Below are 6,415 nucleotides of genomic sequence, written 5' to 3'. Positions count from 1 at the left end.
GTCTTAACTATTATTACATGACTTGACAAAACTTCAGACTGTTGAAGTTGCTAATATTAATAATGACATAGTTGAATAAATCTTCTCTTTAGCGTATTTAAAACTTCTAAAATCTGGATGAAAGATGACACAAATTATATAACCCCCAGAATTTTTTTTAGGTGAGATTTATTATAATCCTTCTATTTTAAGTTTATATAAAAAAAAAAAAGCTTCACATTTCACAAGGTACCTGTAGCCCGAAGTTCTTTTACTGTTTGTCTGGGAAATGCTCTGCTTCTCTTCCAGTGGAATAGTCTTAGCTTTTTACTGAAGATACTAAGGTGATCAGAAAAGTATGCTGGAATTCATCTAGGCCTTCTAGGCTGAAGGCTTCTCTTGCAGAAATATGAGATACTTAATAACCATGTGTTGCTTAACATCTTCCGTACTAAAGGATTTTTTTAAGCCTTTGCACTACGATGCAGTCTGTAACGACATTCCCCTACCTCCCCGAGTTTACGCACAAAAGAAATGTATGAACTCAATTAGAATAAACTTTATAGTTTAACTTTTTTATTATTTTAATCTGGAAATTGAGCATTTTGAGCACTTACCTTCATACAGCATCCTGTTTAACATATCTACTGACACTAACATCTGTATGCATTTCTAGCTCTCACTCTTTCACTTGTCTCTTCCAGCACTGGTTGGGCAAAATTCCTGGATCATCATGGCAAAATTATGGCTGTTTGGTGATAAGAGGCCATAATGTATCTTTTACTCTCTGGATCACTTACCTTATGGAGTGATGCAGGAAGAGGAGCAGATCTGAAAAGCTATAAGTAGGGTGATGAGAAGCAGTGGAACAGATCAGGGAATAGACTCATGCTGGCTGTGTGCCTTTTGTACTAATACAGTGCACTCTGTGCCAAATACAGTTTATTTCCTTCCTGAAACACTGAGAAAATTGAGGGAGACTGTGCGGTCCAAAGTATGGCTTGTGACACAGCTGTAGTCAAGTCTTGCACAATTTGCAAAACCAGCCTAATCTTCTGGAATGTGATTAAAAATTTTCAGCCTTGTCAGTTTAGCTTGAGTTGATGTAGTTGGTTGTTGATTTGTTGAGTCATGATAACCTCTGGTGTGAATGAGCCCTGCCGCTTGGAATTTATTAGTTTTGGTGCAGAACTCTGAACGTAACCAGAGAGCTTTCAGTTCTGAAGTTAGCGTGGTTACAGTGTGGTATCGGTGTGGAGCAATACTGCATGAGCCATGTCTAAAGGATCTCTTTATGCTCAAAGACCTTTGTGCACTATTGCCTTCAGACAGGCCCCCAAGTGGAGCAACTCAAAGGATGAGGGTTGGCTAAAACTCTTGCTAGAGAGGTTGTAACAGCATGCTGAAAAAAGGCATTTTGAAGTTAGGAGGGTGCTTGGAGGCTGTGTGTTTGGATAGGAATTCCTTTTCCAAATTCAATGGATGTGGTCTTGTACAGACATCTTAGTCTTGTCATCAAGTGGGGCACCCTCTTAGCATTCCAGGAAAAAGTCTGTTTTCCAAAATCAAGTCTTTCTATGACTTCTAGAAACATGTTAGTTGTAAGACCAGTGTAGGTGTGGGCTGGGGCTTTCTGGTTGGAAGTCAGTTGTTTGGAATTTTGCAGGTGGTAGTCGCAGTCTGTTCAGAGGATCCATGGCCGTGGATTTGTACGCTGTTGGGCTAGCTGCTGTTGATTTCTCCATTTTGGAAATGCTTACAGTTGGTCTCCAACACTTTCTGTGGCCATCCACCAAAAATATGTAATGCCACAATACTCAGGGTTTTTAAACTTACTTAAATACAGTAGTTGCCAAGTGGGTAGCTCTGCTTGCAAGAAGTGCCCATACAAGTCTGTCACAGGCCATCATTGAAATGGTTTAGAAATTATATTAAAGGAGCTGGAGCTTGTAATTTTTTTTTTATTTGGTGGTTTGTTTTTTTTATTTTTTCCCTCAGTGATTTGAGAGGTGTAATCAGGCCTCATCTTAACAACCTTAAAGGAGTTACCTAGATTTATTTAAATGATTATATGCAAAAAGAGTATGGATACATGCATCTGCATGTATGTGTACCCAAGTGTATGTAGAATAAAATCCTTAGCATCACATAAGATACTGAAAATATAAGGAAACTGTTAATGATTGCCTTCAAAATTTTGGTGTGGTTGATGGGGGGGGGGAGATGATGGACTATTTTCTAAATCAAATGCAGTGTCTACATACCTGCTGATTAAAAAAAGGTAACTTCTGTATGTATCCTTACTTTGGGAAGATATTTAAAGACTGTTTTGAAAGAGAAATAACTTCTTTGATAAATATTTAAATCAGTATTCATAGCCTTGGTGACTTTTAGCGGTTTCATGATAAAGCATCTATGGGGTCATCAATGTTTTATTCCTGTTTTATCATAGCCAGGCAATGTACTGATACGGATATTTGAACAAAATAATTTTTTTTCACTCTGTGTATATTCTACATATCTAAAACAAGCTAAACTGCCACTCAGGCTTCTGAGGTGTATATGGGAATAGATAAAAATTTTTAGACCGACTAAAAAAAAAAAAAACCCACGGGACTTTTTTTTTTGCCAGTGTCCATGTGGGTATTCTTCACTTTGTTCATGGTAGCAGAATCCCCTGGCCTTTGGGACCGGGAGGGTTTTTTCCCTCCCAATCCAAAGGATCCAAGGCTGCTATGATTCTGTATCCGCAAGCCCATAACAATAGAAAACAATACCCTGTGCGCACCTACACACAGTGTGCACCTACACACAGTACAAACAATAAACACATGGCCAGCCACAAATCAACATGGGGAGAGAGCAGTGCTGTTACTGGCACCTGTGTAAACACAGGCTGCACTCGGGTATTACAGCTCCACCCTCTGCCTTCTCTCCAGTGGGCCAGGATTGAAGTTCACCTGAGGGGTGTGCACGCACCTGCAACATGGGTCTCTGGTAGCTGCTGTGAGACAGGCCATGCAGTGACCGGCATCTAGCCTGTCTCTCCCAGTTGCTGGCCCCTAGACCCTCAAGTCCCTCAGACATGTGGTCCTGCTCCAGTGGCTCGTACTTACTCCTGTTGTCCCACTTGAAGTTTGCTAGCATTAATACATACATGCACACAAGACCAGGGTGCAAGGCTCACGCACTGAAGCGTAATTGGTAAGCTGTCTACCTGGGACTGGCCCCCTTTATCCTCTTTGTCCTTGGTTTTTCCATGCTTGTTTCTCTCCAGTCTACCGTAGTCCCTCACACACCTTTGGTGCTTCCCTTAAACATCCCCTAGTAAGTCTTGCACATTGCTGCAATCCCCTTAAAAAATCCCATAATAAATTTTACATAGTCCCCAAATTCCTTCTGTTCTGTCCCTAATTTCTCATCCCCCTGTATCCTGTAAGAAGTCTTACACCCCTTTAGGTAATCCATCAGTTTGCATGGCTTTCTGGGGATTTAACTACACTTGTTTTAGTGGGTTTTGCACCAGGAACAATGATCTGAATCATTTTCCTTTGATGGTTTTAGGACTAGTGAGTCAGTGTGCTCACTTTTCACTAACTGTTCTTCTGGTCCTTGCCATGGCTTTGTGTTTCATTTGCTTAGCCTTTAGTCAGATAACTTAACACACTCTGTTATATCAACGTATCTCTGCAGCGCCTTCTGATCCTAGTTACTGGACCAAGAATGTGGCGGTTGGAGTAGAATTCATCTTCCTTAACCTTAGATGTCTACGGTACAGGCACAGTGAACAGCTTTGTGTACCTCATCTCGCTCTATACTCGATGGAGATAAATAGTTATGTTAGGGGACATCTCTCCCATACTTCAGACATTTATATTATGATTTAAAACTTTGTTTTACTTTGTAATTAACATGATACAAAAGGCAGCTAGTTAACTTGTGAATATCTGTCTAGGTTTGGACAGAATCGCACACAGAGGTGATTAGGTTTAAGATGAGCAAAACCAGCGACAAGCGAACACTTTCTGGAAGTTCTCGTCTGCTATTTGGCGTTGCAAAAGTCTAAAAATGTTTGAAGGGAGATGAATGAGGTTCTGTAACTGAGGACAAAGAAATTTCTGCGGATAACAGTTCGTGGGAAACTTGAAGACCTCAATGTTATACTAGAGAAAGATGAAAAGGTGTTTGAAGAAGAGGGACTTTAATTAGAAAGAAAAGACTGATGTGCTCACCTAGGACTTCTGGAGCTTTAGAAGGTATGTGAAGAATTCTAGGACAAAATCAAAGATCATAGTTCAAATACCACCAACTAAAACCTGCTGAAAGTGTCATTCCTTACTATATTAAATGAAAAAAATACACACTTCCTCTGAGATGAAGATCATGTTCTTTATATGCAGTTTGAAACAGACTTAAGGAGTCATTTTCAAAGGCGATGAGTAATTACTGTTATACTGACTTTAAGCAGAGCTGCTGTTTTTCAGTGCCTCGAAAGTTTGATCTGGGATCTCTGTAGATTTTAGGATATAGGTGGAAGATCTTGTTTTTTGAAGTTTTTCTGACATTAATAAATGTTAGTATACTTAGTGATTTCATTTTGTCCAAGTCTGGAGCAGTTTCAGCAGATGCAAATGATGTGTTCTCAGTGGGTAGATGGATATGATCAGGAGTTTATAGCATGTTGCATCACATTTTCTACTTTTAGGGCTTGTGTGGGCAAAAATCAAAGATCTTTCAGCGGACAAAGGAGCATTGCTGATTATTAAGAAGATAAATGGATGGAGATGGTATTTTGACTGTCATAGTAAAAATGTGATTAAAAACCACAATATGATAGAAAACCACAGATTTAATACAGATTTAGTAGACATGCTGCACTCACGTATTTATTACAAGACCGACATCCAAGCCTCTAACTTGTGTTCCAGCAGAGTGGAATTATTTGAAGATGTGACTTTTTTTTCTAAGAGCCTTATTGTAGAATACGACAATTTTTTTCAGCGACCTGAAAAATGCCATTAATTTACAAAACACGTATAAAAGCTGTCATGGCATAAGGTACAAGTGAATGGTGGGAGGTAGCAAAGGATAGGGGATCTGTTACGTCTGCTAAGAGAGGCCATTGCATCATACACCTGCACGAGACAAGTCCACGAGTTCATGATAGAGCCAAACCTTATCAACAGCTGCAGAGTCTCAGCCTGAGCGCTCCCGCTTTTACTATCTGGGGCAAACATCCCTGGGTAGCTAGGCAGCAGCATTCGGTCATTACTCATTTCCCTTTCACTCTGTCCTGCAAGAACAGCTGCTTGCTGTGTTTCTGCACTTTGAGATCTAGGGTAGAGATTGAATACTACCTGAGGATGAAATCACTTCTTTGTATTTGTAAAATGGGTTTGATTAGAGGATTACAGATTTTCCAGCATTATGTTTTTCTTTCTCTTCTGTTTTTTGTTCTCTTCACATCCCTGAGTCCCTAAATAGCGCCTCAGAAATTCTTGCTTTCTCTGTGGTCATCATTGACTTGGCTGTATCACTTAGCTTTTGCTAACCAGAAAACAGAAATACTTCTTTCCTGAGGTTATTTCTACCGTATAATATTATGTGGTGGAACATTACCCTGAATCCCTCCAAAAATGAGGATTGTTAAGCCCTGGAAGACCTATGGTCGCTTTAATCATTTGCAGATGCCTACAAAACATAGTGTTTGGGATGTATTAGGGAAAAGGAAACCTGATCTCAAAAATGCTTGGAGGATAAGAAGAGAGGAGAGCCAAAGGGGAAGGATTATTACCAGAATATAACAAGGTTTTGCAAACTGGCCAAAGGGGTGGGGTTTGGCATGGCAGGAGTCGGGAGCTGCAAGGCACAGATGGAAAAGGAAGGAGCGTGTCAGCAGTTTCCTCACTCAGTTTGAGTAAAGACGATAGGGAAAAATCAATCTCTCATGCTATAAGAACGTAAGGTGAAATATCTAAAATGCCTACTCTTCCCCCCCCCCCCCCCAAATGGGATAATCCAGCATTTAAGTCTGAAGGCAAAAGATTCATTGGCTCAGCTGGATATCTAAAGGTATCATATTTATAGACCAGCTATTTCAGGAGCGGAGCCTGTGTTCTTTTGCATCACTTAAGGCAAAATATAACCTTGGCAAACAAAACCACTGGCAATATTTGCAGTTGCGTCATTCTCAAGTGAGTATTTAACATCAGAAAACGTTAGGACATTCATGATAAGCCAGTGTTTTTACATAATCCTGTCAGTTATGGCTGTCCAGTGGCTGCGGTACAATATCTTGAACAGAAAATGTTCATTATCACAAGTTAAAGCAGCATGGAGTAGGTAACTGGATTATGATATTGATGTCAAACTGTGGAATAAACAATATAGTAACTGGGTGTCAAAATGTGATTTGAAACTAACGTTTAATCAGAAG

Source organism: Aptenodytes patagonicus, chromosome 2, assembly GCF_965638725.1.
Source record: "Aptenodytes patagonicus chromosome 2, bAptPat1.pri.cur, whole genome shotgun sequence".
NCBI classification, from domain to species: domain Eukaryota; kingdom Metazoa; phylum Chordata; class Aves; order Sphenisciformes; family Spheniscidae; genus Aptenodytes; species Aptenodytes patagonicus.
This window is presented reverse-complemented; position numbering follows the sequence as displayed.